Genomic DNA, 9,217 nt, shown 5'->3' with positions numbered 1-9,217 from the left:
TCTCTCTCTCTCTCTCTCTCTCTCTCTCTCTCTCTGAACTGAAACGTCTTTCTTTCTACAAACTAGAAGATGGTATTATCCCAGGTGTAAGCCAAATGACTGGGGTGGTACTCAGGATCAACACTGAATTTAGAGGCAAGAAACTAGCCGACACAATGACAGGAATAAGCCCCACATTCCTGCCGGCCTGCTCTACCCTCTAGAAAGGCCACTTAGACTCCTTCTTCCCTGAACAGGCCTCATCCACACACGAAGAACAAAACCTGATACTAAAGCATAGTTCAGTGACAAGATCCTTTCAGATTCTAGGGACATTTGGGGCAATTGGGATTCCTACCTCCAAATCAGTGGAAAGAAATCAGGCCTGCTACATCTTGTTCAATGAAAGCCTCGCTGGGGAAGTAAATTAACCGCCCACTGGCAGGGCAGGGAAGGACTGAACAGCTCTGGTCAGGCGTTGTTTGTATGGATCGCGTTCCACGGGTGGCAGTAGCAGGATAAGCTGCAGGACCTGTGAATCAAATGGGGCCCTGTCTCCCAGGCTGCCCTCTCACAAAGGTAGACTTAAAGATCTCTGAGGCTAAACTTAGTCTGAAGACAAACACCACCGTTTTGTTTGAGGCTACAGATCCAGGGAAGGAATGTTTGCGCTGGGGCACAGGTAGGGATTCAGTCCAGGACTCCTGACCTCACTAAGCATCATCGGTGATGGCTCTACTGCATCAGTGCTTTTCCAAGCCTGAGTGCAATGCCACAGTGAGCAAATGGCGTGAAATGGATAAAACAAGTACAACCTGGTGTCAGCCTTTTGGAGATAGAAGGAGATACCCATGAAACCTTGTGTCCAATCAGGAGTACTATTCCATAAAGAGTAGGCAGAGCATATGCATATATGCATGCATGTATGTATGTATGTATGAATGAATGTATGTAGTACTTGTATATATGTGTGGACACAGTCATCTCATTACTGCAGTCACAGAATTGGTCTCAGGAGACACCAAAGCACACAGTTGCTCAAGCTCCTTGATGAAACACTCGGGTAGTTACACATAACCACTCACATGTGCCCAGTTTGCTCTAAATCATCTCTAGCTGACTCACGCTGCCTAATTTGATCTAAATGCTGTGTAAATAGTCATGATGCTGCGTTGTTTAGGGAACAGAAGACAATGTCTGTACATGTTCAGTGCACACTAATTTTCCCCAAATGTTTTCAGGCTGGAGCCGTGGTTATAACAGCAACTGGTGCAGAGTGCCAACTGTATACTTGTGCATCAACACACACACACACACACACACACACACACACACACACACACACACACACACACACACACACACACACACACACACACACACACACACACACACACACACACAGTATACTGGGTTGGGTAGAAAGCAATTTCTCATTGCTGCTGCTATAGTGTTTTTTAAAAAGGTTCAAAACCACTAACTACACTTTTCTTGGTGACAGTTTTACCAATGGCGCTGTCAATTGGCCTCACAATTCCTTAAACACGAGCATACGATCCTACAGTATACTAGTCTAGTACCCCATAGGAGGCTTCACCCAGAGTTTGGGAGAAATAGGCAGGGTATAAATGGGTTGGAGGCATGGGGACACTGCTAGTTAAGAAAAAAATAGTCTGATTAGGATTTACAAACACAAGTAAGATGTCTTGCCGTGTGCATTTGCCAAGTATGTAACCGTCATTCACTAGTTAGAAACACTCTTCTGAGGTCAAGACGTCCAGTAGTTCGTCTCACACCAAGGAGCCATGAGGATTCTTGGGAAGCTGAATCCTAGGCTGCTTGGTAGTGGCTCTGGGAAGGTGAATTGGATTAACTGGCTGCACCACATCTTACCATCAAGCATCATGACAAAGGCGCTATCAGACATCACAGACAGCTTACCCCGAACCTAACAAATTAAAAGCTGCCTCTATGGTAAAGGATGGGAAGTCATTAAAACAACTGAGCTTTACCTTCTGGTCTGTTTCTGTTTCTGTTGTTGTTTGTCTTTTCAGAATTGGTCATGAGGTGACATGCTCTCTGTGGTCATGAGGGGCAGGAACCTCTATGGGATTGCAGTGCAACGCTTGGCTGTTTGGGGATTGTCATCTAAGCCCTTCCCTACATGGTGAGGTGGAGGGAGGAAGCAGTGTGACTGGCAGGCCCGAGGTCATATCCTGCAGGTGGGTGGGTGATAGTGCTGCGGAAGCTCCCAGCTCTGAACTCAGTGGACATCTGCTCCATGTGGGTCAGGTTCACACAGTGGGAGGCAGGAGTGGAGACCGGTGGAAGTCTGTCAGCTTATCCTATCTTGTGTATGGCCTGAGACTCCTGGCCTGAAGGACACCATGCTCCATCCACTAACTAGACCCCACAGAACCTATGGTTAAGGGCAAAACAGGCAAGTTATTTTGTCTACCCCCTCCCCCCCGCCCAAGCTCTTAATAGCTTGGGCACCTGAATGGGGCTCAGCTTCTAGAAGTACAGCTCACTAACACCCTGCACGCAATTCTCCCTCACCCCTCCATCCTCAGAAGCCAAGAGGCATGAAAAAGTGAAAAGGACGGAGAAGCATTAGCAAAGAGAGGTCAGCAAGGCAGACAGCTCGGTGGGATAGAAGTGTGTGTCTGCCGTTCTGCCTTAGATCCCGTGTCCAGCTCTGCTACGAGATCTCTTTATGACCTCAGACCCATTCTCGCCACATTTGAAAAAAGATTTATTTATTTGTGTTCATTATTTTTACCCATGTGTTTGTGTGTGTCTGCCAAGTGTGTGCATGGTTTCTTAAGGGCCAGAAGAGAGTGTCAGATCTTCATTGGAAATTAACATAGTAATGTGAGCCACCCAACTCTAGTTCTGGGAAGAGAACTCTGGTCCTCTGGAAGAGGAGTGAGAGCCCTTAGCCACTGAGCCATCTCTCCACCCCATCTTCACAATCTGCAGAGCTCTCAGTTTCTGACTCTGTGAAGTGGGTTGGTTGGACTGAAAGACTTCTATGAATGCATTAGGATAATACGAATATTTTTCTACTGCTAAGGGGTTCCAGATGGTGAGGGTAAAATCTAAATCAAATATTGCTGCTTGTGACCCCCCTGGAGCTGCCCTTTCCAGAGGTAGCAAACTTGGGGTTCAGAAAAGCCGTCGCTGTGCAGGGGGATCTCTGCGCATCTGTATGCGGGTGGCTGCTGGTGAGAGCAGCCCGAGAAGGGAAACGTAAGGCGAGAGCAATTTACGTCTACATTCATACTAGATGAGTTTGTTTTAATTGCTGCTATTATGATAAATTCCAGAGGAATTAAATGGGATCAGCCCTTTCTTACGAAGTGTGGTTGAGCTGACCAAAGCGTTATGATAAATAAGGAGGCCAAGCAGATATGGGATGCAACAGAAGACTTGGTGCTGTAGTGAAAAAAAAAAAAAAAGGGGGGGGGGGTATGAAAGACTTCTACTTCTTGAATATGAAGGGCGAGGGATACAAAAGCCCTGGTTCTTTCTAGAGCTGAAACAAACTACTTTAAAGTCCAATCTTAAGCCCCATCTTCGGATCTATAAAGAAATGATCTCCTAGCCTATAGCTCATGATATGGGGAAGGTATCACTTCACTTCCAACCCGCTCAAAGTTTACCTTCTTGAAAAGGAACACTAAATGAAAAAATTTCTCTCTGCATGATGATGATGATGATAGTGATGATGATGATGGTCATGATAGTAATGGTGATGGTGATAATGATGATGATGATGATGATGATGATGATGATGGTGTGTGATACACAGTTGTGTATGTGTGCATGTACATATGAGTATGAGCGTCAGTGGATTGTCAAAAATTACAGTGCTAGCAAATGTCAGAGCCAGATTCAAACCTAGCTCTAACAGTACTCACTGGGCAGGATTACACTGGACCACAGTAAGGAGCAATGAAGCCCCCACCTTTGCCAATAAGCTTGTTCCCATCCCTCCTCTAGCAGTGATGCAGGCTCTGTGGAAGGTACAGCACACAGTTAAGTGGATGTGCAAGCCCCACAGGCAACAAAAGGGCCAGCCGACCATCTCAGTCCATGGGTCCAGCCCAAGATGCCATCAATTCTTTAGAGATTCAGAGACTCCTAGTAACTCATGTGAGTGTACAAGATATCACAACACAGCCTCCTGGGAGCATTTCCCACCTCTACGAATACATCACTAGAAGACTGCTTGACAGTTTTTATAGGCTGTGCTTTTGGGGGCAGGGGAAACACATTCAGTTCAATTTTAGCCATTCAGATAGAAAAGTAAGGAATGATAAGGGGTTTGAGGTATCTCATAGAGAGAGCAAAGTGTCCAGATAGGTCTTGGCTAGTGTCTAACTACCATTCCAGTTTCTGGGATGATAGTAGACTATTGATTTCTTCTTCTGTGTTGTTGCACCGATCGTTAATAAGCTCTCCTGCCAGTGTAGGTTCAAGAAGAAAAGATGTATTGCTGTGTTATGTTATGTCTGTGTGCTATGCAGTAGACTCTAAGCCAAGTCAATTTCAGTTTTCCAGAGTGTAATTCAAGCAACGGCCTCTGATGTTACCAACACCCATAAAACGCAGCCCCTCTGAAAACACCAACCTCATAGCAGACACTTCAAACAGAGTAATGGTGTGTGTTAAAAAAAATAATCACAAGCTGAAATTTGGGCCAGGATTTGGATTTCCAGTGCTGTCTGACTCCACCCTCCTGGTGGTTGTCCCCCCTCCCTCTGCTCTGTGGCTCCCCAGCCAGGAAACCAGATGGGCAGCTTTTGTAACCCAAAGCAAGCCACCCCCCTTTTGAAGGCTTTTAGGATCCTGAGACCCACCAAGGAGTGAGCAGAAGAAAATCCCACCTTCATCTCCAGCTGCTGCAGCTTTAAGTATAGGTCCAGACTTTACCCACCCTGGTCACTTCCAAGCACATGACAAGATTCCTTGTCAACACTAATTTCTGCCTCTAAGCCCTGACCTGACCTCTATGTAAAGTCTATTTATATTGATTGATTGATGATTGATTGATTAATTGATTGCAGTGCTGAGGATCAAATCCAGTGCCTCATGCATGCTAAGCATGCAATGTGTACCACCGAGTGGCACCTGCAATGGCAGGTATAGAAGGCAGCCTCAGCCAGCTGCAAGTGTGCACCACTCACTGGTGCGATTGCACACGGGAACTTTTAGTCCCGCTGGGAAGTGAATCTAGTTCTCACGGCTAGACTCACTTCAGTGTCTTCTTCACAAAGCGTCAGTTTTCTGTGGGTGAGAAGGCCTGGACCCCTTTTCCACACTGCCTGGCTCTGCCTCACCCCTTTCACCCAGGCCAGGAAAAGCCAGCAGGTTTTCTAGGTTGAGTCCTAGCCTCCTTTTCATCATGTCATGTCTTATTTTGCTCTCTTTTTGGTGCCTGGAACTGGCTCTGCGTGATGGGTTTGTGCCTTTGTAAGTTTGTGGTCTCAGCTTCACCGTGAACTGAGAAGAACCACGACTTCCCATATGAGGGAGAACTGGGGGAATGTCCCTGAGCTCAGCTGCTTGGTTACTGGAATAAAAAGAAGGAAGATGTCACAAAAGGAAGCCTGGGGTTGGAGAGCTACTGGATCGAGACTCATTCTGGGAATAGCAGCCAAAGCAGTGACCAGTGCCCTCAGGAGAAGTGTTCCCTGAAATTGCAGTCGCTGGCAATTTGTTATGAATCCACTGACTGTTGGGGGTCCTCATCACAGGTCCACAAAAGGGTCTGGTTCTCTACATTTTACAGAAATGAGAGGTCAGATGGCACAGAGAGGGTCAGCGGCTCTCTGATGTCACACAGACAGGATGAAGAACAGTGATCTGAGCCCAGGCCTCTAGAATCCCTATGTGCACAAGACTCCACTGTCACAGGATGTGCCACCCCTTCCTCCCTGTCACAGATGAGAGCAGCAGTGCTTAGTGGTGTTGCTCCTTTCTGGGTCTTTTCTCCCGCATCCCCAGAACTTGGTCTTCACCTTTCCTTCCAGAATAAAGCCATGGCCTAGGGACCCCTATGGAAGCCAGAGGGTCCATTGTTTGAAGCTCTAAAGGAACGTTAAAGAAGGACAATGCCACCAGCATCCCTCCAATGGCCACCCGGCAGTGTGGCCCTGCCAGCATAGACAGGCACTGCCCTGGGACCTCTTCTCTCACTAAGTTATTCTTCATGATGGTATGGTGGCATCATGGTATCTTGTCTAAGCCCTGGACAAGCAAATCTGACCCTCTGTTTTCACATGGGAAACCATGAATACAGACCAGTGCAAGCCAGACTGGAAGAACTGCTTGTAGACCTGGGCTATGCTGGGGTCCATGCCCTGTCTGAGCCTCTAGACCATCATCTCCCAAGACGTTGCTGTTTGGAGAATCGAGGCAACGCTATAATGGTATCATGAATTTGTCATGAAATCACATGAATTCTTCAACTCATGTGAATTAGCAGTTATCTAAGCAAACTTTAAAAAACCAGCAATCAAATAAGTCCCCCCTGCCAAAAACAAACAAAACAAAACAAAACCCTAAAACAGCCATGAAACGATGACAGAAGTGGCACCTAGTATCCCAGAAGGCATAGCAAGCTAGGGCCCCTTCTCTAGTTCTCTGTGGGTCACAAACAGGGCATTTCTGATTATTGGTAAGGAGCTCACAGTTAAGTCAACATGAACTCTAAATCTGAAAAAAAGGATCAAGTGTGCGTTCTTGATGCCCACTGAGCTTCACACTGTGACTAAGCCCTCAGAACCTTTAGCCTGGGTGAATTCCTCACAGCTGGGCAGTTATGGTTGTTCCCAATGTACAGCAATGCTGACTTTGCAAACTCTCAGCCCTTGCTTTAGCATCAGCCACTACCCTGGGTACCAAAATTATTATTATTATTATTATTATTATTATTATTATTATTATTAAATTAAAAGACAGCCGTGTGCTGTGAAATTAGACTGGAGAGTAGAAATCCTGTCTTGGAAAACTATGAGAAAAGTACATACAGTTTGGACGTTTTCATGTCCTGTAAACATGTTAGCTTTAAATGTCATTTAAAAACTTGATGCTCAGGCCAGTGTGCAGCCACCAAGTGTTTGCCAAGCACCCACATATCCTTAGCCCTGAAACAAACAACAGGAGCCAACACAGAGTATCTCTTGAGCTTGTGTGAACTTGAACTTGTATGAAAAGCACGGTGTCATGCATTCAGCCGAGATGCAGACTTTGGAAGAATCTGCTCCTCATAAACACCATTCTTGCCCGTGCAAGTGACAGTGGCACCATAGCCCCCGTTTACGTATATGAAGGATGCGTGTGGCCTGTTTGGGACATCTGTGGGGCAAGGAGCTTCTTCCTTGTCTCTTGTGCCGCTTTCGGACAGAGAAACCCAATCAATTACGTCACACAGAAGAGTCTTCATGGGGAGAGCTAGAAGACTACACATCGCACCACCACACAAGGACACATCATTCCAAAAGCCAAACTGAAAATAAAGCAGCTTTCCAAGCAGGAAGAGCCAAGGCCCTCTCCCTGCCTCCCCATCCATTTCTTCAGGAACTCTAAGGCAAGCTGAGTGTAGAATGTGTCATTCTCTGTACAGGTATGCCTGCCTTTCAGGATATATATATATATATATATATATATATATATATATATATATATATATATATGTATGTATGTATGTATGTAACAGCGCACCTGCTCTATTGCTGGGGAGCCTTGAGAGGAACCCTTCAGTGATGGGGAAAGATAGGCTTCACATGTGAAGAAGGCATTTAGCTCCTTCACTCCCATTTTAAAATGCAGACCTGCCGCACCCAACAAGGCAAACACAGATTTAGATTCTGACCCACCTCCCTTTCCCCAGAAAGCAATTCCCCAGCCTCTGCTCCCCTTTCACCTCTGGCCAGAAAAGAGGGAGGGGGGGAAGACCTATAAGCATGTCACGATTAATTTCACACGAAACATGCGAACACCTCACAGTGATGGGTTTCTTGCCTCTGTTCATATTGAGCTGTCCAGGGGTAAGCCAGGGGTAGGGCAGGATTTTCCACAGCGTGAGCCGGGTTTGCCCTCTCCTTCCACTGTATATATAATACTAAACTCATGTACGATACAGAGATGTAGTGATAATTTTCACCACAAAAGTCTCTGTCTCTTTGGAGAGCATTAGGGACCGAATCATTACTCCTCACCAGATAGTAATGTCAATCCATTACTCTAACATTAACTTGTTTCTAAACCAAATCAATCAAGTTTTTTTTTTTTGTTTTTTTTTTTTTTAATCAACCCTCCCACTACTCCAGGTATATAAAATTAACGGAGGAGCACAAGTGTCTTTGAGACAGCACTGGATCATGTCCAGTGCGACGTGGAAATCCCTGAAGTTAAAATTCTGAAGCAAATGCACACTTGCTGCTAACCATCGCTGGGATAACAGTGGGAGACAGCCTTCGAGCATCCTCAGATGTTACTCCTGAAACATCTCCTATAAGTGCATAACGAGCAGAACCGCACAGCCATGAACTTGCCCTCCTCAGCACCACACAGAACATCGTCCGATCATTTACAACTCACCAGCTGCCCCCAGAAAGCCCCCCCCAACCACCGTCACCCCACCACTGAGACCTCTTATGAAAAGACAACTGTTTTAAAGGGGGTGGCGAGTGGAAGGCAGGAGGGTGGGAGAGAAAGAGAGAATATGAATTCTGGTGGAGGAAAATAATATACAGCTGTAATAATACCATGTTTTTAAAGTACCATACTATAGTTTTACTTTTAATAATAAAAGATAAAACAGGGCTGTCTGTGAATAATTAGAGGCTGCAGTCTGAAGCCAGTTAAAGTCACTGCAATTGATAATAAACTGAAAACCCCTTGAGAGCAGGTAAATGCTTTGCAACAGTGACCCCCCTCTCACATTACTTAACTACCCTGTGGTTCTTGCATTACATCACCATTCCAGCGATTGGTCCCTGCGTTTTTAACTCTCTCCCTGTCTCCTCCGATTAGGAGCGACACCGCACACCGCAGCAAAGAAACTTCTCCCGAGTAACTCCTTCTCCTTTTGCTCTTATTTGTGGCCTTTTTTTTTTTTTTTTTTTTTTTTTCCTCCTGAAGCACCGAATGTCGTAAGAGATGCCCTCCCTGCTGGACTGGCTTCTAAACTCATTCAGGTCTCTGTGCTAGGATTAAAAAAAAAAAA

General features: G+C 45.8%; 1 protein-coding gene across 2 annotated transcripts in view; it reads right to left on the bottom strand.

The window, feature by feature from the left end:
• The window catches only part of Creb5 (cAMP responsive element binding protein 5), a 397,047-nt gene that overhangs the window by 113,758 nt on the left and 274,072 nt on the right, over nt 1-9,217 (bottom strand). The window lies entirely within an intron of this gene.

Source organism: Mus pahari, chromosome 2, assembly GCF_900095145.1.
Source record: "Mus pahari chromosome 2, PAHARI_EIJ_v1.1, whole genome shotgun sequence".
NCBI lineage: Eukaryota > Metazoa > Chordata > Mammalia > Rodentia > Muridae > Mus > Mus pahari.
This window is presented reverse-complemented; position numbering and strand designations above follow the sequence as displayed.